At 37.9% G+C, this 25,116-nt stretch overlaps 1 pseudogene; it reads left to right on the plus strand.

The window, feature by feature from the left end:
- Positions 1 to 7,732: 7,732 nt before the first annotated feature.
- Positions 7,733 to 23,257, plus strand: LOC114913802 (probable disease resistance protein At1g61300; annotated as a pseudogene).
- The last annotated feature ends 1,859 nt before the right edge of the window (positions 23,258 to 25,116 follow it).

Below are 25,116 nucleotides of genomic sequence, written 5' to 3' on the forward strand. Positions count from 1 at the left end.
TCTCCCTTTTTCTCTTCTCTCAATTTGATTTATTTGCTATTGCTATTGCTTTTTCTATTCATCCATAGGTAGAGACCCTCTCTATTTATAGATGATTCTTATGACCCAATGAGAATAGGACTTCTTATTCAAATCTGATTTGAATTGGTCCAATACTCATAAAAGAAGGTTCCTACATGAGATATAATTGCCATCAATTATGACATCCACTTTGCACCCACTCCCACACCCACTTGAGATGCCCCAAACAAAAACCAAATTAGGTTTTGGTCATCTTTCATGAGGGGGTATTCTTAGTGCAAGTAGGAATATTCATATATCATGCAAAATAGATCCGATTCGAATTCGAATCTAAGCCGGTTTGAAATAATTTTTAAAGGCTGTCAATCCTAAACTCTTTAGGACTTTTATACCAAGTCTAACTTAAATTTTAGACCTATTTAAGTTCAATTAATTCAAATCTAATCTAAAATTAATTAGTACTTAAATTCAATCTTTCATATGTTCTATGGATCATAGATTATAAATTGTTTATCCCTGAGATTGAACCTAAATCTCATGTGTAGTGCTAGCCAGACATAGTCAACTCTTCAATCCTGTTTGATCTATAACTTAATTCTCAATCAAGGTAGCTTATATATTTAATCAAGTCAAGTTCTATCAAATTGGATATATAAACATTGGTCAATTTCTCCCTACTTTGTCTGACTTGTGTACGTGACTCCATAGGTTCAAACACTAAGCCGGTAGCATAGAAACTAATTCTTCCACTAATCGAGATAGTATCTTGTAATAGTTTCCAACGTCTAGATAGGTTGAATTATCATAAAAGAATATTTTAGAACTCATACACATGGTTACCGCATAATTCATCCTTTTGAATCTGGATGCTCTAGGATGGTCTCAGGTTATCTGTCAATCGTGATTGCTTCATCCGCATTGTATTTCAACCTTTCAAATCCATCTCATGAATTATCCTGGCCAAGACTTTGCTAAATTAAAATACAGTGACACATCAACTCCAATAATCTGACAGGATCAATTTCATCTCGATCCACGCACAGACTTTGCAAGTACTTAACCATATCCAGTAGCCTTTCATCACTGCATTAAAAATCTAGGTAGTCCGACACCAAAGCACAGTGAGTCGCTTGCAAGTCACTATGGTGATCTTAGGTCTGAAGGATACTTATACCCATATATTTCACGAGCAGCTCTTGATAGCAGAATACTCAGCAGGTGAGTCATTTGTTCAATGATGATGTACCCCTACATCTCACCTGTATGCCATACTAGTGTCACCATACTCCTTGGTTAAGAGGACAATCCACCCATATAGCACACAATGACTTCCACTTAATAAACGTCATCATCCCGTAATGATGTATCATTTGGTCACAAACATGTTTAACAACTATATGACAAATCTTTTCTTTATCATACAATAGCATAGTTCTAGGGTCTTCATCACAGTATGAAAGTTCAAGAAAAATGTCACTTTGTGATGAAAAATATCAAAAAAATTATTATTCAATAATCAATAATTCATATACAAGGATGAATTCAATCATCATATGATTGATTTTAGAATATAATTTCCAACAACTCTCACTTGAAGTAAAGCCAATCGGGGTAGTATCTTATACCCATCTTTCATTTGAAGTCATCGAACTCTTTGATCCCGAGAGCTTTAGTGAAGGGGTCGGCTAGGTTCTCCTTTTCATCGATCTTCTAAAGTTTGACGTCACCTGGATTGACAATCTCTCACACCAGGTGATAGCGACGCAGAACATGCTTAGTGCGATGGTGCGACTTAGGTTCTTTCACCTGAGCTATGACACTGGAGCTGTCACAATATAGCAGGACAGGATCATGAATGAAAGGTACAACTCCCAGCTTGATAATGAACTTCTGCAATCACATCACCTCCTTTGCAGCATCAGATGCAGCAATATATTCTATTTCGCATATAGAATCGGTCACAGTATGTTGCTTGAAACTTTTTCAGCAAATAGCTCCTTCATTCAAGATAAATATGTAGCCCAACATGCTTCTGTTATCATCACAATCTGATTTAAAATTAGAATCAGTATATCCCATAAGTTTCAGGTCAGAGTCTCCATAGATAAGCTATTGTCTTTAGTATTTCTCAAATACTTAAGAATTGCTTTTGCAATCTTCCAATACTTCTCACCTGGATCTGATTGGTACCTGCTCACTACCCCTAGTGAATAGGCCACATCTGACCTCGTACATATCATAGCATATATGATAGATCCCACTGTCGAAGCATATGGTATTCTACTCATGTGCTCTCTCTCCTTAGGAGTTATCGGACAATCTTTTTTGGAAAGAGTAATTCAATGGCCTATTGAAAGATAGCCTTTCTTGAAATTATGTATATTAAACCACTTCAACAAGGTATCAATGTATGTGGATTGGGATAATTCAGGCAACTTTCTAGATCTATCCCTATAGATCTTCATCCTTAGAATGTAGGATACTTTTCTCAAGTTCATCATGGCGAATTGTGATGATAACCACAGCTTCATACTCTACAAAGCCAGAATATTATTTCTTAGTAACAGTATATCATCCACATACAGTACAAAAAAAATGACCATAGAATCGAAAGTCCACTTGTAGACGCAAGACTTTTCTCCATTTCTAGTGAAGCCATACGTTTTGATCACCTTATCAAAATGCATGTTCCAACAACTCGATGCCTACTTAAGTCCATAAATAGACCTTTTCAGCTTGCATACTTTTGACTCGTCTGTGGATGTGAACCCTTCAGGTTGTATCATATACACCTTTTCTTCTAGCTCTCCATTAAGAAAAATAGTATTGACATCCATCTGCTAGATCTCATAATTTAAGTGTGCAGTGATGAAAGCATAATCTAGATGGATTTGAGCATTGCCAAAGGAGAGAACGTCTCATCATAGACTGCTCCTATCTATAGGTAACCCTTGGAAACTAGATGGGCTTTATAGGTCTCTACCTTCCTGTCTGCTCTTTTTTTTTTCTTAAAAATCTATTTACATCCTATGAGTTTTATCCCTTCGGATGGATCAACTAGTGTCCATACACTATTGATCTCCATAGACTCTATCTCAGACTTTATAGCCTCAAGCCATTTCTGAAAGTTGAGCCTTTGCATGGCCTCCATATAGGAGATCGGATCTTCATCGTTCTCATCAAGTTTAATGGGATCACCATCTCAGATCAAAAAATCATAGTATCTATCCAATTAACATGGTACTCTACTAGATCTCCTTAATGGTTCCTCTACTGGTTCTGGATTTGATTCACCAATTGAATCCAATTCTGTATGTGTCGGTTCTTCCATCTCATAAACTTCATCAAATTGAATTTTACAGGCATTAGCTCTTTCATCAAGGAACTCTTTTTCCAAAAATATTGTCCGACTACTGACAAACACTTTTTATTTTGCAATGAGGTAGAAGTAGTACCCTTTAATTTTCTTTGGGTACCCTATAAATAAGCTTCTATCAGACTTCGGTCCAAGCCTATCTATCTTTAAATACTTGACATAAGCTGGACCCCCCAGATCCTAAGGTGTGAGAGCACCAGCTTACGTCGAGTCCATATCTCATATGAAATTTTATCGACAGACTTGCTGGGCACCTTATTCAAAATATAGCAAGCAGTCTTTAGAGCATATCTCCAAAAGAAGATTGACAGACTGAAAGAAAGCCCTTCATAGATCAGATCATGTCTAACAAGGTTCGATTCCTCCTCTCAAATACATCATTATATTGTGGTGCTCCAGGAGAGGTCCATTGTGAGAAAATCCCAAATTGAATTGAACCTAAATTAAATTTGAATTGGTTTATATGTCAGAGTCCTAGATTTACTAGGACTCTCTCTCCTCTCTCACATCAAAAAGGTGGGATGTGCATGGGGATGCGCACCCCTTTCTTTGGCATGTGTAAAAAAGAGAGAGGGTGCTAAAGTTGGATGCCCCTCTTTCTTGATCTTCTCTCTCCTCCGAATAAGGCTTTATCCTTATCAAGTTTTAAATTTGATTTGAATTTGATTCAAAATTAGGATGATCTTATCTAGGGTGGTTAGAGGTTGTTAAACACCGTTGTTTAGCAGGTGTAGAAGTGAGAAAGAAAAAATTTTTCATGTAGAATATTTTCCATGCAAAAATAATTCTAGCATCACTTCTCTTCTATAACCCATCTGCTTTCGATGTCCCACCCCTGGTGTGACAACAGAGAGAGAGAGAGAAAAAGAAAAGATAGAAAGGAGTTCTCTCATCCATTACCTCTTTTTCTTCCTCTGACCTTGTGCGAAAGGTGTTCGTGCATAATTTTCTCTTCAGATCTTCTTCATCCAATCTTACGAAGAGTCAAAGAAAGAGATCAGATCTAAATCAAGGGATCAAGATTTGAAAGATCAAGATTTGAAAGATAGCTAGCACCTCAATAATCTCAGACACTTCTAATCTACATCAGTCTTATATGGATACTCATGAAGGTCGGATGTATATGCGGCTTTATGGGAACCTATGGATATCTTTAGATCCAAATCTTGAAGAAGGAGATTAGCACCATAGGTAGGTGATTTGATCATCAGATTATTTTCATTTTGAAATTAGATGCATGTTTATTTTATTTTTATCATATGAACTAGATCTGTAGATATTTAGATTAGATCTATACATGCATAGATTAAAATTATTTTCATTTAGTCTTCCATTGTCTATTACGAAAATTATTTTGAAATATGCATGTACAGAATACCTAAATCCCAGTAGAAAGCGGATATCAAATTTTCTAAGCTCGATTGCCCATTTTGCCATATACTCGAACATGTTGGTCCTTTGGAGAATCATCTTTAAAGGTTGATCAGTTAGGATAACTACTGAATGGACTTGAAAGTATGGTCAAAGATATCACATAGAAGTGATAAGAACATGGATCATTTTTTCAATTTTGAAATATCTCATTTCAGTATCTTGAAGAATCTTACTTGTATGGTAGATCAGATTTTGGTTCCCCACATTTTCTTGGACCAAAACTGAACTAATTGCATTAGGTGAAACAGCCAAGTATAAAAGTAATTGCTTAACTTCTTCTAATTTAGAAAGAAGTGGAGGGGCTCTGAGGTATCATTTGAGGTCTTCAAAAGATGCTCAGTACTCTCCAACCATTCAAAAGTCTTCATCTGCCTTATCACATTCAAGAAAGAAAGGCACTTTTTAGCTGATCTGAAAATGAACCGATTCAGAGCTACAGCTCAGCCTGATAAACTTTGGATATCCCGCTTGGTGCTTGGATGCTTCATGTCAATGATTGCCTGAATCTTCTTTAGATTGGCTTCTATCCCTCATTGAATCACTATAAAATCAAGAATTTTTTTTGAAGTGACTCCAAAGACATTTATTTGGGTTGAGTTTAATTTGATTCTAGTGTAGCTGGCTGAATGCCTCCTTTAGATTGGTAATATGCCGATCGGCTTTCAAATTTTTGACGAGCATATCATCGATGTAGACTTTTATATTGCAGTCAATCTATTATTTAGATATCTTGTTAATGAGGTGCTGATACGTTGCACCTATATTCTTTAAATTGAAGAGTATCATTTTGTAATAATATAAATCTTTATCGGTTATGAATATGATCTTCTTCTCATCCTCAGATGCAATCCGAATCTGATTGTACCTTGAGAAGGCATCTATAAAAGTGTCCTGAGATGGCATCGACAAGTTGGCCAATCCTCAAGAGTATGAAGCAATCTTTTGAATAAGCTTTGTTGAGATTGATGTAGTCGATGCAGATTTTCAACTTGCTATTGATCTTTTTGACCATGATGATGTTGGAAATCCACTCTCGATATTATACTTTCTAGATGATTTCTGCTACCATCAGCTTGTCAACTTCTTTATCGATTGCTTATTGTTGCTTTAAGGTGAAGCTTCATTTCTTTTATCGCACTGGTCGATGATCTAAATTCATATTTAGTTTATAAATAATAATATCAGATAGAATACTTGGCATGTCTGATATCAATCAGATGAATATATCCTTGCTAGCCCTTTGAAAGATCATCAACCGATCTCTATAGTCGGTTGTCCACTAAGAACCAACATGAATTATCCAAGCTGGATCATCCTTGATGGGGATAGTGATGAGCTCCTCAGTAGATTTTTCTTGAGATTCACCCATGTTCTTTCTCTGATCTTCAATTGGCAAGGCCTCCATTGGTTTCTTGCCTTCAATGGTTGCAAGAAAATATTGCCGTACTAACATCTAATCTCCTCAGATCTCGCTAACCCCATTCCAGATTGGGAATCACACTAGTAAGTGGTAGGTGGAGATAATTGCTTGGAGGGCATTAAGTTTTGGTTATCCGAGAATCATGTTGTAGGCAAAAGGCACTCGAACAATGAGAAATTTTAATTACATAATTTTTTGATAAGATTCCACTCCAACGGTCATTGATAGAATGATCTCTCCTTCAACTACTATAGAATCTTTTGAGAATCTGACTAAATAAGTGTTTAGTCATTTTAGCTGATCAGATGATAGTTTTATCCATTGGAAAATATCATAAAATAGGATATCGGCCAAGCTACCATCATCAACTAGGATCCTTTTTACATCATAGGTTGCTATTGTGATTGAGATGATGACATCATCATCATAAGAAATTTGAACTCTTCGAACATCACTATCAAAAAAAGAAATTAAACAATCTATCCTCGATCTTTTCAGACATTGGCTTGATCTTCTACCCCTACTGTCCCCAAGATTCAAGATCATATTAATAACACCAACCGTTGGTTGGTTGCTATTGTTCTCTTTGTTGGATTGGTATTGAGGAGATTCCTCAGATGTTTGATTCTAATGCTCTCGAACATATTTGCCAAGATAACCTCATCAGATGAGCTACTCGATCTCATCCTTTAGTGGGAGGCTCTCTTTGATATCATGACTGTGGTCATGATAGAAGTAGGAGTACTTCTACTTGTTCCACTGAATTGATGGAGTTTTTATTAGTAAAGGTCAATAGAGGTACTCTTTATCCTCAGTCTTCATGAGGATCTAAGCTTGAGGGGCAGCCAATGGGGCATAACTCTTGAAACACCGAGTAGGACTCCTCAGTTGAAGGACTTTAGCAAATCAGGAGGACTCTTCTTTAGCTCGATTCGAGTGCGTGTCCTCCCAAACATACTTCTTGTTTCGGGCCTGACCTTCTTCTTGTCAATGGGCAACTCGACCTTCTTTGGATTGTATGTACTTACAGGCTAGAAGATCGATGTAATCTCTCAAAAAAATTTATCAAGAGAGTAGATGAGGCACTCATTATAGAGGCCTCACTTTAGAGCTGATATGGTGATGGCTTCATCAAGTTTGCGGACTTTTAACGTGGCCACATTGAAAGGCATCATATATTTTCATATAGACTCACCCTCTTCTTAGTGGATAGAAAAGAGGCTATCCAAGGTCCTCGACTGGATCTAATTATTTCTAAAATGAGCAATAAACTAGCATTCAAGTTATTCAAAGGAGTAGATCGACTCCAGCTGGAGGCTGGAGTACCAGACTCTTGCTATCCTCTTCAAGGTCATCAAAAAGATGAGGTAAAGGAGGACATTTAAAGTATCCTAAAGCATCATGAGGGCTTCATAGCCCTTCAAGTAATCTGATAGATTAGTAAAGCCATCGAACAGCTCCACCTGGGACATTTTGAACTGATGTGGAATCAATTCCTAAAGAATATCATGGAAGAAGGGTGGCAAGCAATTGAAGCTGAGGAGCTGGTCATCCTCTCTGCCGCCCATCTAGATCTTGGTCAGACAACACTCAATCTCCCAAACTTTTTGCTCAAGGTCATCTTCTTGAGATTTGTTGAGACATGGAGAGTACCCCAAAGTAGAATCTTTACCGAAGAAAGTCGGAGAGTGCCGATGCCTTTTATCATGGCTAGAACCATGGTGAGATGATGATCGCCGATCAGCCATGATGGATCAATGGGTTGCTTGAGGGGGACTTTCTGGGACTTGGGATTGGTTTCGGTGCTTATGCCAAGATGGCACCATTTGGGGAACAAGTTGAAGAGGTTGTCACTCTCCATAGTTTGTTACAGGTGCTAGATGACATCAGTGAGGGTCTGGATCTAGTGGACTAGGTCACCAAATTGCTAGGGGTTAACCATCACTGGTGCCAACGCTGGTTGTGCAAATCCAGTAGATGGTTGGGTGACTCTACCTTAGCTTTATCAAGCAGCCTATCGGTGAGAGGTGAAGTGATTGCACCTCACCATGCTTTCTCTCTCCTTTGATGGATTACTAGTGCATGATCTTCCTCCAATGCCAAACTATTGCATTAAGGCTCTGGAGGATGCTGATGTGGCCAAAGATAGCAAATAATTTTGATGTCAGGACACTATGAAAGACCTATAAGAGAAGTCTACACTTGTCAAGAGGTATCCGACAGGAGACCCTCCAATGCTTAAGTTAGCCAAAGCTTTGAGCACACTAGGAGGGAGTAAGAGCTTAGCATTGCCTATCTCGAGGGTCCCCTTCTTATCTCTTCATATAGAGTTGGAGATGTAGACCATTAGTCGGTCGGTATGTTGATAGGCTAGATCTTGATCTATTAGATAGTTAGGATAGAGAATCTGAAGATTGCTAGTTGTGGACAATAGCCACGTACTAATAAAGATTCCAAATGGTGGCTCACATGGCTGAATAATATGGTGACCTATGGTTAGCATACGACTGAGGCCTTAGTTCGAATATGCCCTTATTGATATTGGTCATAAAAAATCATTTTGTGTTGTCGGTGAGGTTACGACTTCGAGGTCGATTGATGCCCAAGTCGAAGGGTTGAATGAGTGCCGACATGGTTATCCACTTCAGACTTTTTGTGGCGGTCTTGGTAAGTCATCGGCCATAGCCATTGATGGTATGTTGTTGTCCTCAGCAGATAGTCGAGGATGGTGTTTGTTGTCTGAAGTCCTCCTCGGCATTGCAACCAATCTGAAGAGTGTGCCTGAGGATGAGACCTGAGAACAATGTCCAAGATGGTTCAACCACACAACATAAATATTAACTGAAAAACAAAGGGGGTGCCCAAACATATCTTTTATTCATGTTATGTTTTATTTCTATTACCCTTGTACCATGAAAGAATGACCAACGAATAAAAGCCAATACCCAAGTGGGCTTAAGATTGAAGCACAATCTCAAAAGCACCTCAAACAACCTGAAAAATTTGAAATGGCCACACAGACCCTGATAATGTACCACCAATAGCATCAGTGATCCAAAAGGCTGAAGAAAAATAAACCAAATATATCCATTTAAGGGATTTCTCATGTCTTTAGTAATCGAGGTTTTAGTCTTAGTCTCATTTTATATTAGTAACAGGCAGCCATTGATATAATATTTTCTGAACTTCCGATTAATACTATCATAGCCATATAAATTGATATATTTTTATAGGGCTGCACCATATGCACTAGGAGTGAACGGATGCCTTTAGATTTTTTTTAAAAAAAAATAGATAAATAATATTTTTTTATGAAATAAAATAGTTATTCATGATCTTTCTAGGTCGAATCACACTCTCTCACACAGAAAGGATAGCTGCCAGCCCACCTCATCATGATTGTTGAGCGAAAAGTATCATTCTTAATAGCTTGCTCTTTGTATCTTATTTTTATCATCCATGGATCCAGGTTGGTTAATATGTTTCTCCTCGAATTGGAATGCCCCCTAGTTTGAAATTGATATGGAGAGAAATAGTTGCCTGTCATCAACTTTATGTGATTTATGCTATATTATTGGAATACCTAATGATTAAATAGATGAGGGCAATATGGTGATTGAATAGATAAGGGCAACAGAGAGTAGATATAATATCATGCAGTCTCCATTATCAATTGATTTTAGATCTCCCAAACAAGCAGAGATAGCAATAGTGAGATGTATCCTCCCTCTTTTTTTTTCTTTTTTCTTTGTCTTCTTTTTTTGAAAAATGAACTGATTGGGCTCTTAAATCTGTGATCATGAACTGGGGCTTGTTCTAGCTAGTAGTTATCTAGCAATCAGAAATTCATGGTTTAGATCTTGAATGGTTCATTTCTAATTAATTTCCATCAGACAAATGCCAACATTAATTGCTCCATTACAGAGAGAGAAAGATCAAGGGGAGAATAGTTGCTATTTTATTATGTTAGTCATAGTTTTTTTTTAATTTATAATGTTGATATTATATTAGGATGCATGGTTACCTACAAATCTCACAAAAGAGCCTTTTGATTAACTTTGTCAAAAAGGTGTATGCTAATAGGAAAAAAGGGACAACGTGGCGAAGTGGATGTTCGATGTTGTAGAATTTCAACATCAAGCAACCACATTAGTGGGCGAGAATCGTGAGATTCTCGATCGACATCATCTAGGAGGCATTTTCTCACATTACCAAGCAAGCACAAAAGCAGACAAATACCTCGACCAAGCGAATTCGCTGTTTGCTAGAGCCCAAGATGTCTCGAGTCTGGAGGATCATGTGCTGCATGTTGCCATGGCACCAAACCCTGTCGGCATCGATTCCAAGGTGGAAAAGCTCAAGAATTTTGTCAAAGGCCCCTCCATGATCATGGGAATATGTGGCATGGTCGGTGTGGGCAAGGCCACACTGGTGAAAAAATTCAACAATGACCTTTATGATGACTTCAAAAACTTCATTGGCCATTAGGAAAACCTCTTCTTTGAACAAGATTTCCCGAAGGATCTCGATGCCAAGGAAAAGGGCAGGCTCCTCCTTTACCTGGAAGATCATTTTGATGTGGTGATCTTTTTGGATGAGGAAACAACCACCTCTAAGAATGTCATTCAACAAGGTATCGCCAAGCGACTAGGCTTAGCTTGGGAAAGCAAGGGAGTGATGTCTATGGTGGATGACATTTCCAAAGCATTATGGAGCATGAAATTTCTCATTATCATGGTCGATCTTTATGACAATCTGAACCTCCAAGACTTGGGGATCCCTAATAGTGGTCATCACAAAAGCAAGGTTATATTCATGATGCAAAAGGAGACAATCTGCAACCAAATCCGCAGTGCCTTCAGTGATAAGAGAGACAAAATGCACTTAAGATGCTTAAAATGGCAGGATGCCTGCACGCTTTTCATGAAGAAGCTGTAGTGGAGCCTTGAAATCAACCATAAAAGAGTTGCCAAGGAGATCATCAAAAGATGTGGTGGCCTATCGATTGCTCTGCAAGCTATTGCAAATAGAATGGAAAGTAAGAAGCATAATGAAAATGAATGGAGTAGAACACTCTGCTCCTTGGAAACCAAACCAAAACAAATCCACGAGCTAGGTAGCACAACCATCAACAAGTTGAAGTAGCCCTATGATTATTACTTGAAGAGAGATGGCAGCAAAACTTGCTTCCTGTATTGTGCTCAATTTTCAGAGAAATGTAGAATCGAAAGAGATTGGTTGGTGCACTACTGGAGAGGTAGGGACTTGCCAAAAATTTAGATTTGAGAGATCTCATTATCGATTTGATGGAGGCATCCTTTCTGGAAAGAGTATGCCCTAAAGATGAAGAAGAAGAAGAAGAAGATGATGATGATGATGATGATGATGATGGCGATGATGGTAGCAGGGAGAGAGGTAGTCATGTCGATGATGATGTTGGAAAATATATCTCAAAAGCCAATCATCAACTTGTTGATGGTTGAGCAACCTTATATTGTAATTGATTTGTTAATAAATAAAATATATTTTTGATATTTTCATCATAAATTTTTATCTTCTAATAAACTCCGTTGTTGTGATGAAGTTTTTAGGATTATTTAAGTTCGATAAAGAGTGGATTTATCAATTAGTCCTTAAAACTATTCACGACCAAATGATAGGCTGTTAATAAGGACGACAGTTTCTATCGAGCATAGGTCGCTGTAGGCTATATGGGTTGGTTGTCCTCTTAACCAAGGAGTGTAGAGACATTGGTATGGCGTACAAGTGAGATGTAAGGATACATCATCATTGAATGTGACCAACTCCAAAGTATTCTACTGTCGAGAATATCTCTGATGGGATATAGGTATAAGTGTCCCTTAGACTTGAGATCGCCTCAGTGACTTGCAATCAACTCACTGCAACTCACTGTGCTTTGGTACTGGACTAACTAAATTTTTAATTCAATGATGGAAGGCTTTTGGGTACAGTCAAGTACTTGCAAAGTTAGTGTGTGATCGAGTTAGGATTGACCATGCCAATAGTTGGAGAAGAATGAGTCGCTGTATTTCAATTTAGCAAAATCTTGGCCAGAGTAATCCATCAGATGGATTTGATATTTTGAAATACAATGTGGATAACCTGATCAGAGTTGACAGTGGAACTTTGAGGTATCCTATGAGCATTTTGATCAAGGAGATGAATTATATGAAAACTATATCCGCATGGATTCTAAAGATGTTGTTCTACACATTCGACCTATCCAACCGTCGGGTACCATTGCTAGATGGTCACTTCAATTGATATAAAAATTTATTTCTATACTACCAACTTAGATTTGGACCTATGAGGTCACACATATTAGAGTTCACGACTTGATCGGATGGTTGATCAACGATTAGGAATCGTTCTAGGGTTAAACGATCAATACGATTGACATTTAACCTAGTACAAATATTGCAGGAGGATCGATTAGCAATTCGATTGCTAATTGGTTTAATTTGATTAAGTCAATAGGCTGAGATTAAGTCTAATTGAATATAATTTAATTTGATTTAGTTTGTGCTTGATTGGATCAAGTTCAATTGGTTTATTGGATAAGCCAAGTGCAAGAAAAAACTAGTCCTAGTTCAATTTGGACTTGGATCAACCTAATTTCTAATTTGATTAGAAAATTAAATCTAATTTAAATCTAATTTAATCTAATTAAATTAAATTCTTAATTGATTAAGACCTATTTTAATTAGGTTGATTTGATTTTGGTTTGATTTGGTTTGAGAAACCAAATTTGAACAAGTCATAGATTGAATCCTAGTAAGACTTGGATTTCACCTTGCACCACCTTAGCCCCCCACGCCCACTCTCTCTTATTTTATGTGATAAAACCTTCTCTCCCAGGCCATCATATATACCCAAAGCTTTTCACTTTTTCTCTCTTACATAGTATGTGGTTGTGGATCAAGTCAAAATAGGAATTAGTTTGGATTTCAAATTCTATGAGATAGAGTTTTAGGAAATCAAAACTCTTTTCTTATGGCACTAATTTAACGTAGATCTTTTTTGAAATTTTTGTGACTTTTATGGCACATAATATGCACCCTTTGCTGGTGGTCCATGCATAAAAAGAAGGAGGGGGCGCACAAGAGTTGGGCACCCCTTATCTTGCCCTATTTGGATATACCTTGACTAGGTATTTGACCTAGACAAGGACTCTTCATATCTCTCTATTTAAAATGATTTTTTCTTAAAATTTTTATAAATTATAAAGATTTGAGAGACCTTTGGGGCATATAAAAACCAAAGAGAAAGAAGGTAAGAGCATGGAGATAAAATAGACACAAAATAGGGTGTCTAGGAGAGAGAAAAGAGAAGAAGAAGAGGGTCTTCTTCTAGGATTGCTGAGTTCATCTCTTTCCTTCTTCCTTCTTGAGTTTTCTGAGAGTGTCTCAAATCTAAAACTCCTTCTCCTACTTCTCATCTTTGGAAGAGTCTAAATCAAAAAGGAGGCATCTGATCGACCATCGAAGAAGGATCAGCGCAGTACTAGCATAGTGTGCTAATTTCCTGGACCAGGACTTCTGATCGTGATTCGTGGGCTCGTGTGGATGACTCCTAGAGGTCGGATGCATGTGTGACTCACAACATCATCCTCAAGCCTGGATCAACAAAGTTAGAACGTCTAACTTGCAAGGTAATAGATCTGATCTATTATATTTTACATACATTAGATGTAGTATAGAAACATGTTGATATGATCAACATGTAGTTCTTATTCTTTATATTTTAAATTTTAATTTAATATAATATAATAATCATATAATAAGTTTTTAAATTTAGAAATTTTATAATTTTATACAATAAATTTTAATTTATTTTAGTCTTCTGCTGCTTGATCTTGAAAAAGTTTCAAGATCTAACCCTAAAATCCTAGATCTGGTTCTTTCAATTGGTATCAGAGCTAAGGTTATTTATTACATAATTATTTATACATACTTAGATTAGATCTAATTAATAATCTGATTGTTAAATCTAAAATTAAAATTTTTAGATCAATCACGAACTGTAGGTTGTCTTGCTGTAAGGTTTACCCCTTACAGTGCAAAGGTTGTCCTAATTCGTGTAGATCTATCTTTAATCATAAATTTGTTAGATGTGATCTAGATTAAATTTATGATTTATTATATTTAAAAGATATTTAAATCTAAAATAAAATCTCTTTGTTAATAATTCTCACACAAAGAAATTATATATTTGTTTAGAAAATTTACGCAGTTTAAAGTTGAAATTGTTTCAATTACATGAACCTGTTTAAATTAGATCTAAAGTAGTTTCATGCTTATTTCACTTGCATTTTGATTATAAATCAAACATGCAACTTTGTTGGTAGAACCATGTTGTAAAACTATTTTACAAATATAAAAATTATTTTTGAAAAGCCGAACCCCAACACTCAGCCCAAAATTTAATTGAGAATTAAGAAGTTGTTTGATTAGGTTCTAGGATTGTGAATTGAAGAACCTAAGACACAAACTATAACACATTGGGTTAATGGATTAGTAAGAATTAGGTCCATTAATTTGGTTAGACCTAAGGTTAGATTAAAAATAGACTTAATTAGAAAATTGACTAAATCTAATCAATTGTTGTCTTAGATTAGGTCAAGGATTCTCTAGATCAATTACAATAGTTGTAGTTGGTCAAGTCCATATCTTTAACAAGAACCAAATGGACTTGATTCTTGGCTAAGCGATCTAGCACGAACTATTAGGTTGATCTAATCAAAACTAATTAAACCAGTTAGTGTCTAAGATAAACTAGACAGATTATTTTTAATTGCGAGCCCGCTTATCTGGCCATTTTTGATGGTGTCTAAGGCAAGCTTTGGCAAACCCTCCCACCGATCGAACTTACTTGGCCTCTTGGTGAAATTATATTTTGATCGGATCACTTGACTATTCGAGCTGACCCATGTCAACTAGGTAAATCAGTGAGCCTGATTTAGGTGCTCCTAGACCAGTCCTTTTAATGGTCTCCCTTAAGCTGACTTGGTGAAGCCAATGGGAGGATCATGATAAGCTGGTTCATCTAACATCCTCGTCTAAATCAATTAAATCTTCTAAAATTATTAGGTCCTTAAAATGAAATAGTTATGGTGATAACTATATCATAGCCTCTCATTAAGTGGATGATAATAGGTCCACCAGTTGGATAATCATTGGAGGCCCAAAGGCCTGGTGCTTATCGGCTGATGGAATTATCATTCATAATATGATTTCTTGACTGCATCTTTCTAAATGGTGGTTAGGTTAGCCAACCAAAGTTGAGCCTAATCATTCATTAGCTATTTGGGCCAAATATAGTCATGTTAATAGTTGGACCTAACCAGACCTTTTTAGTGGAGGCCAAAGCCTACTGATTAGGGACTGGGGTAAAATTAAAATTACTAAAAATTATTTAGAGAAATAATTGGTTATGAACCTACCCTTAGATGTACATAGGTTGGCCAACCAAAGTTGAGCTTGTGTGCAGTCTAAGTGAATTTTAGTACCCACTAAAGAATTAAGATAATTCCTCGAATTGGAGGTAGAGGCTACTAATTCGAATACAATAGTGGGAGAAACCTTTTGATTAAAGTCCAAATCTTTAGGTTTAATAAATCAATTACTAATTAGGTTATGATTTTCCTTTGTATAGATATGGCCACTTCCCTATCGCTCCGATCATTGTTGGACAATGATAAGTTGGTGGGATCCAACTTCGGTAGCTGGTACCGAAAGTTGAAGATAGTCTTGGAGCATGAACGGATCCTATATGTGATAATGGATCCTGCACCTGAGGAGCCAGTTGCTAATGCACGTGGAACAGTCAGAGACAATTACCAAAAGTGGCTCAATGATCGGACCATGGTGCACTGCATCATGCTGGCTGCCATGAGCGACGAGTTCAGTTGAAGATTTAAGATGGCTCAGCCAAAAGACATGCTTCAAGTGTTGGAGGATGCCTTTGGCACACCCGATATGTGGAGAGGCACAAGACTAGTTATGCCATCTTCAATGCCAAAATGCGGGATGGTGCCTCTGTCACTAATTATGTATTGTACATGATCGAGTTGATGGAGCATTAGAGCAAGCTCGGCATTCCCTTGCATGAGCAGTTTGGGAAAAATGCAATACTGAACTCGCTACCCAAGTCTTATCTCTCATTTCTCACTCATTATAGAATGACAAAGCCTGAAGTAAACTACCACGGATTACTGGGGTTGCTTCAGAACTTTGAGAAGGATCACCAACTCCATAAGGAGTCGGTGAACTTAGTGGGAGGTTCCTCTTCTGATTTTCAACCCTCTGAGAAAGGAAAGAAGAACAAGAAGAAGAAAGTGAAGAAGGTGCAAGTTTAGGTTGGGACATCTGTGTAGGACCAGACCAAAAAAATCAAGCCCGATAAGAGTCTATTCTACTGGCAAGCACCCTAGATTAGATAGTGTATCAGATATCTACTTATGGCACTATAGGCTAGATCATATAAACAAAAATAGAATAAACAGGTTGACTCAAGAGAAAATCCTCGAAGTCAGTGATTGTGAATCACTTCCAACCTGTGAGTCCTGTCTTCTTGGTAAAATGACCAAGTCACCTTTTACTGAAAAAGGTGAAAGAGCTACTGAGCTCTTGGGCCTAGTACATACTGATGTATGCGGACCCATAAGCACAAGTGCTAGAGGTGGATATTTTTACTTCATCACTTTCATGGATGATCTATCTAGATATGGATATGTCTATCTGATAAAACATAAGTCGGATTCATTTGAAATGTTCAAACGATTCCGAAGTGAAGTAGAAAAATAAACTGAGAAGAGTATTAAAACTCTTTGGTCTGACCGAGGAGGGGAATACCTTTCTGTTGAGTTTCTCACATATCTAGAAGAGAATGAGATTCTCTCCCAATGGACTCCTCTAGGAACACCACAGCATAATAGTGTGTCTGAAAAGAGAAATTGGACTTTGTTAGACATGGTCCGAACCATGATGGGTTTTGCCTGCTTATCGATATCCTTTTGGGGATATGCACCCGAATCCGCCTGTTATCTATTAAATAGGGTTCCAAGCAAGTCTGTAATTAAGACTCCATATGAGATATGGATAGGGCATAAGCCAGCACTTTCACACCTTAGGGTTTGGGGGTGCCCGACCTATATCAAATGGTTAGTTACAAATAAACTTGGACCAAGGTCCGACAAATGCATATTCATAGGGTACCCCAAAGAAACCAAAGGATATTTTTTTCTACCATGCTAATGAACAAAAGGTGTTCGTCAGCCTTAAGGCACCTTTTTAGAAAAGGAGTTTCTTGATGAAAAAACCATTGCCTCTAAGGTTGAACTTGTTGAAGTTCAATAGGTAGAAGGACCGACGCCAATAGCTGAACCTGAGTCAGATTTGATTAGATCAGATCCAAAGCCCAATATACCTGCACCATTAAGATGATCCGATAGGGTACCATATCAGTCGGACAGATACTATGGTTTCTTAGTCCGGAATGGTGATCCCATCAAACTCGATGAGAACGATGAGGATCTGATCACCTATATGAATGCAATGCAGAGACCTGATTTCAAGAAATGACTTGAAGCTATGAAATTTGAAATGGAGTCCATGAAGGTCAACGATGTATGGACATTGGTTGACCCACCTGAAGGGGTTAAACCCATTGGGTGTAAATGGATCTTCAGAAGGAAGTGGGGCGCAGATGAAAAAGTGGAGACCTATAAAGCCCATCTGGTTGCCAAGGGGTATCGTCAACATTATGGTATTGACTATAATGAGATGTTCTCCTCTGTGGCAATGCTCAAATCTATTCAGATAATGGTTGCAATAGCTGCCCATCTGGATTATGAGATCTGACAGATGGATGTAAAGACAGCTTTCCTGAATGGAGAACTGATCGAAGAGGTGTATATGATACAATCTGAGGGGTTTACATCCACAGATGAGTTCAAGGTGTGCAAGCTTCAGAGATCTATTTATGGATTGAAGCAAGCTTCTCAGAGTTGGAACATGTGTTTTGATAAGGTGATCAAAATGTATGGCTTCGTTAAGAATGGAGAAGAGCCCTACATCTATAAATGGATAAATGGTTCAGTTGTGGTATTCCTTATCTTGTACGTGGATGATATTCTCTTAATCAGAAATGACATCCCCGCACTACAGAGAATAAAAGTTTGGTTATCATCGCAGTTCTACATGAAAGACTTGGATGAAGCATCCTACATCCTAGGGATGAAGATCTATATGGATAGATCTAAAAGGATGCTTGGGTTATCCTAGTCCACGTACTTAGACATTGTGCTGAAGAGATTCAGCATGGAGAATTTCAAGAAGGGCTATCTACCGATGGTCATGAAATTTTTTTCTCTAAGAAGGATTATCCGACAACTCTTGAAGAGAGAGTGCGTATGAGTAGAGTCCCATATGCTTCGATCGTGGGATCTATCATGTATGCCATAACATGTACAAGGCTAGATGTGGCATACTCACTAGGAGTAGTGAGTAGATACCAATCTGATCTTGGAGAAAACCACTGGAAAGTGGTTAAAGCCATCCTTAAGTATTTGAGAAATACTAAGGACCAATGGTTGGTTTATGGTGAGTTAGATCTGAAACTTATGGGGTTCATAGAATCTAGCTTTCAATCTGACCATGATGTCAGTAGAAGCGTGTCGGGTTATATCTTTACTCCGAATGGTAGAGCCATCTACTGGAAGAGTTCCAAGCAGCATACTGTAGCAAACTCTGTTGGTGAGGCGGAGTACATCATAGCATTGGATGCTGTGAAGGAAGCTGTGTGGCTGAAAAAATTCATCATCAAGCTTGGAGTAGCACCCTCCATCGATGGTCTGGTCCTGCTCTACTATGACAGTACTAGTGCTATAGCTCAGGCAAAAAAATCCAAAGTACACCAGTGGACGAAGCACATTTTGTGCCTCTCCCATCTGGTCTGAGAGATCGTGGATCGAGATGACGTCAACTTTCAGAAGATTGATAGAAAAGAGAACCTAGCCGACCCCTTCACTAAAGCCCTGGTGATAAAGGAGTTCGACAACCACAAGTCAAAGATGGGTATTAGATACTATATCGAGTGGCTTTAAGACAAGTGGGAGTTGTTGGAAAATATTTCAAAAGTCAATCGTCAACCTGTTGACGGTTGAGCAACCTTGTATTATAATTGATTTGTTAATAAATAAAATATATTTTGATATTTTCATCACAAGTTTTCATCTTCTAATGAACTCTGTTGTTGTGATGAAGTCCTTAGGACTATTTAGGTTCGATAAAAAGAGGATTTATCAATTAGTCCTTAAAACTGTTCATGACCAAATGATAGGCTGTTAATAAGGATGACAGCTTCTATCGAGCATAGGTCGCTGTAGGCCATATAGGTTGGTTGTCCTCTTAACCAAAGAGTGTGAAGATACTGGTATGGCATACAGGTGAGATGTAAGGATACATCGTCACTGAACGTGATCAACTCCAGAGCATTCTGCTGTCGAGAATGTCTCTGATGGGATATAGTCATAAATGTCCCTTAGACCTGAGATCATCTCAGTGACTTGCAATCCACTCACTGTGCTTTGATACTGGACTAACTAAATTTCTAATTTAGTGATGGAAGGCTTCTGGGCACAGTCAAGTACTTGCGAAGTCAGAGTATGATCGAGATGGGATTGACCACTCCAAGAGTTGGAGAAGAATGAGTCGCTGAATTTTAATTTAGCAAAATTTTGGCCAGGATAATCCATCAAATGGATTTAATATTTTGAAATACAATGTGGACAACTTGATCAGAGTTGACAGTTGAACTCTAAGGTGTCCTATGAGCATTTTGGTCAAGAAGATAAATTATATGGAAACTATATCTGCATGGGTTCTAAGGATGTCATTCTACACATTCGACCTATCCGACTATCGGGTACCATTGCTAGATGATACTTTGATTGGTACAGAAAATTATTTTTGTGCTACCAATTTAGGTACAGATCTATGAGGTCACACATATTAGAGTTCACGATCCGATCGGATGGTTGATCAATGATTAAGAATCATTTTAGGGTTAAACGATCAATATGATTGACATTTAACTTAGTGCAAATATTGCAGGAGAATAGATTAGCAATTTGATTGCTAATTGGCTTAATTTGATTAAGCCAATGGGTTGAGATTAAGTCTAATTGAATATAATTTAATTAGATTTAGTTTGGGCTTGATTGGATCAAGTCCAATTGGTTTATTTGATAAGCCAAGTGCAAGGAAAAACTAGTCCCAGCTCAGTTAGGACTTGGGTCAACCTAATTTCTAATTTGATTAAAAAATTAAATCAGATTTAAATCTAATTTAATCTGATTAAATTAAATTATTAATTGAGTTAAGATCTATTTTAATTTGGTTGATTTAATTTTGATTTGATTTGGTTTGAAAAACCAAATTTGAACAAGTCATAGATTGAATCTTAGTAAGACTAGGATTCCACCTTGCGCCACCTTAGCCCCCCATGCCCACTCTCTTTTATTTTGTATGACAAAACCTTCTCTCCCAGGCCCTCACACATGTCCAAAGCTTTCCACTCTTTCTCTCTTACATTGTATGTGGTTGTGGACCAAGTCAAAGTAGGAATTAGTTTGGATTTCAAATTCTATGAGATAGAGTTTTAAGAAACTAAAACTCTTTCCTTATGGTACTGATTTAACCTAGATTTTTTTTGAGACTTTTGTGGTTTTTATGGTCTATAATATGCGCCCTTGGCTGGTGGTCCACGTACAAAAAAAAGGAGGGGGCACCCAATAGTTGGGCGCCCCTTATCTTGCCCTGTTTGGATATACCTTGACTAAGTATTTGACCTAGACAAAGACTCTATCATATCTCTCTATTTAAAATAAATTTCTTTATAAAATTCTTGTAAATTATAGAGCTTTGAGAGACCTTTGGGGTGTGTGAAAATCAAAGAGAAAGAAGGTTGGGGCATTGAGATGTAATAGACACAAAATAAGATATTTAGGAGAGAGAAAAGAGAAGAAGAAGAGGGTCTTCTTCTAAGGTTACTGAGTTCATCTCTTCCCTTCCTCTTCTTGAATTTTCATAGAGTGTCTCAGATCTAAAACTCCTTCTCCTACTTTTCATCTTTGGAAGAGTCCAAATCAAGAAGAAAGAGGTATCTGATCGACCATCGAAGAAGGATTAGCGCAGTACTAGCATACTGTGCTGATTTTCTGGACCAGGACTTTTGATCATGATTCGTGGGCTTGTGTGGATGACTACTAAAGGCTGAACGCATGTGCAGATCGCAACATCATCCTCAAGTCTGGATCAGCAAAGTTAGAATGTCTAACATGCACGGTAATAGATCTGATCTATTATATTTTACATACATTAGATGTAGTTTAGAAACATGTTGATATGATCAACATGTAGTTCTTGTTCTTTATATTTTAATTTCTAATTTAATGTCATGTAATAATCATGTAATAGGATGATAGATCTAGGGATTCTCTAGTTTTATAAAATAAATTTTGATTTATTTTAGTCTTTTACTGCCTGATCTTGAAAAAGTTTCAAGATCTAACACTGAAACCCTAGATCTGGTTCCTTTAGATGATAGGTATGAAGAGGGCTATAACAAAAGTGACAACGATGATGATGATGAAAGATATAGCATCGGTGGCGCCGGTGGTGACAATGATGAAGATAACATAAAGATGCACAGCATGTACCGAGTGTTGGTATTGTTCTTGAAGCACAATCAGTTGGTAGTGCAGACACATGGTGATGGGGCTCTACTAGAAGACATCGACTGGAAGAAGGTTGCGAGAGTGTCCCTCATGATGAACGATCTAGAATCCATATGTGAGAAGATCGAGAAGATCACCAAATGCAAGAAGTTTTAGACCCTGGTGTTGAATGGAAACACCCTCCACAACAACCCGCCTAAGATTTTGAACAAGATGTCTTACCTCAAGGTATTGGACCTGTCCTCGACACCATCGAATAGCTTCCCTTGGAAATCAAGGATCTGCATGAATTGGTTTGTCTTAACGTGTACAAGTCCAAGCTTAAAAAGCTACTGGAGGGGTTGAAGGACCTGCAAAAACTAAGGTTTCTGAACTTGGGCTGCACTACTAGACTCAAAGAAATTCCCCACAATGTGATCTCAAGCCTCAAAAACCTAACAGTGTTGATCGTGTACGCTAGCTATGGGACCTGGGATGTGGATTTCTCTAATGGTGGGGTGAAACTTGAAGAGCTGGAGAAATTAACGATTCTCAAAGAACTTGCCATCACCGTGGAGAAGGAGAAGGTGCTGAAAAAGCTCTGCAAAACCTAGCAACTGGCTAAAATCACCAGCCAGTTGCTCATCCATGGGTGCCAGGGTATGGACAGCTTCCAATTGCCACAGCCGCACATGCCTAGATTGCGGTTGGGATGAGTCGTTGATTGCTATGACCTTAACCTACAGGAGATCGGCAACCCAAATAAGAAGTGGGGGCCAGGTGGAACACCAGAACAGAAACTCGAGCTGAAGGGCTCCCCATGGCCAATATTAAATGGTGGCACAACTGGTCACAAAGCACATGGCTTCAGTCTCTTACTTGGCTATCCATCACCAGCTGCAAGGCCATAAGAGGACAGCTGATCACAGGAAATTCTATAACAAAAAAAGGGAAGATCGTGATGTTCGATGCACTTAGATATCTCGAACTCAATGGCCTACTTGAATTGGACAGTATATATGATCATCCATTGCCTTTCCCATTGTTGAGGACTATCAAGGTGGTATGGTGGCCAAAGTTGAAATTACTCCCGTTCACAAAAAATGGTGCCGCAAAACTTAGACACAGCTACTATGAATAACATTGGTGGAATAAGCTATAGGAAGAGGGTGAGAAGCTTCACACTAGATTGAAATATCTTCGCATTAGGTTTAGGGATGATGGCATTACTGGAGAAGAACGTATTCCGATCACATGTTCCACATGATCGTGAAGGAAAAACCGCCTTTTTCCTGTGTAGGATCCTCCAGATTTCATCGAATCTGGGGTGGAATAAATTAAAATTTTTTATCCTATGCTATTTCAGATCTAATATCTATTAGATCTAATTTTATATCTAATATTTAAAATCTAAAATTAAATCTAAAAGTATGAGAAATATAGACATACCTTAAGGGTAATTTAATTACCCTGTAGATGATCGCAGCACTGTCTGAGGTTCTGATGTAGCCATGCAAGCACCTGGCCTCTACCAGTATCCACTTAGATAGGATCTGAAACATCTTCACCTCATGATTCTACGCTCCAAAAATCAGATCAATATCTAATTTGGAAGTACTTCAGAACTCCTTCTGAAGTTGGAGCAGCAGCCTGTCGAAGATGTCCTGCAGCCTTCTGTTCCAGGCATCACCACGCCTTATACCTTGCCAAATGAATGTCCAACTTCTTGGATGTAAAGAGGGGAGAAAAGAGAGTAGGGAGGATATAGAGAAGAGGGGAGGGGGCAGCAGCTAATGGGTTTTTGCATAAAAATAAGTTCTATCTCGAAACCCTAGGTGCAACAGGGTTTATATATAGATCCTGTATGCTGCGCAGTGCCACATCATTCGACCAATCAAAAAATTTCAATAAATTCTGAAAAAATTTTGATTGATGGAGTGATGTCATTTGATCACATCAGATTAGAATCCCTATGCTCTCTCCTATGTTGGTGACAACATTGGATAAGTACAAATAAGGTGGTGCCAAAGAGTCCAAGTTTATCAGGACTCTTTGGTTCTTATCCATTTGGGGTGCCCACTTAAATCCAATTGAGCTCACGCCATAATCTGATTATGGTGCCCAATTTGAAGTGGTTTTTATATGTGGACACTCCACAAAAATTCTCCAATGAATCTTCTTCAGTTTAAGATCCATATGTCAACTTTTGATAGATGTCCTAAAATGAAATTGGTAGGTGCTAGAAATTAGCAGGTATTGTCTTAAATTCATCTCATGAATTAAGACAAGCCTTTTCTGAGGTAGACAAGCTTCAATTAGACTGAGAAAAATCTTTCCAAGGTTTTCTGGATGAGCCAGATCAATTTGGCTCAGTAGAGATAGAAAAGATTACATGAGGAGAAAGTTAGGCTTAATCGAGTGCTAGCATGATTTTCTTGAATCTAATTGGATCTTATCCAAATCAATTGGGATCGCCAAATTGATGACATCTAGACCCTAACCCTTGTTTGTGTGATCCAGTTAGGTTCAATTCTGTATGGTAATGAGATATGTCATGATCTCATCATCGACATCATCGAAACTCCTTTCGATGGATCAGAACTCTTCTGATTCAGACAATTAGAATGATCGATCATCAAAATCATTCTAATTGCTCTCAAAATCCACCAGTGACACCTAGCAGTATATGGTGGCAACCAATCAGAATTGAAGATGAACCTCTTGGTGTAGCTACCTGTGTGATTGAGTTCCTCTATCATGAGTCCCGACTGAATTAGGGTTAAGGTGAACTCGTCAAACCCAACATCAGTCATATGAATCAATCGATCGATCCGAGTCCAATGTGAAACCCAATGGAAAACTCTTTTCCATTATTTCACTCTGCCATGGCCATGGGCTTAAGGACTCGATCTTTCGATCATCATAGGATTACTCCTCTCATCTACCGAGGTTGATAGATCCCATCTTGGTGCGATCTGGTTCCTACAATGGATATGCTACAGCCAACATACACCTCAGGATTTCAAATGGCTAGGAGATCAAGTTATGGTGTAGTCAAACTATAACACACTCAAAGTGAACCATCGATGCACCTCAGGTCAAAGAACTAGACACACAACTGCAGCA

Source organism: Elaeis guineensis, chromosome 11, assembly GCF_000442705.2.
Source record: "Elaeis guineensis isolate ETL-2024a chromosome 11, EG11, whole genome shotgun sequence".
NCBI classification, from domain to species: domain Eukaryota; kingdom Viridiplantae; phylum Streptophyta; class Magnoliopsida; order Arecales; family Arecaceae; genus Elaeis; species Elaeis guineensis.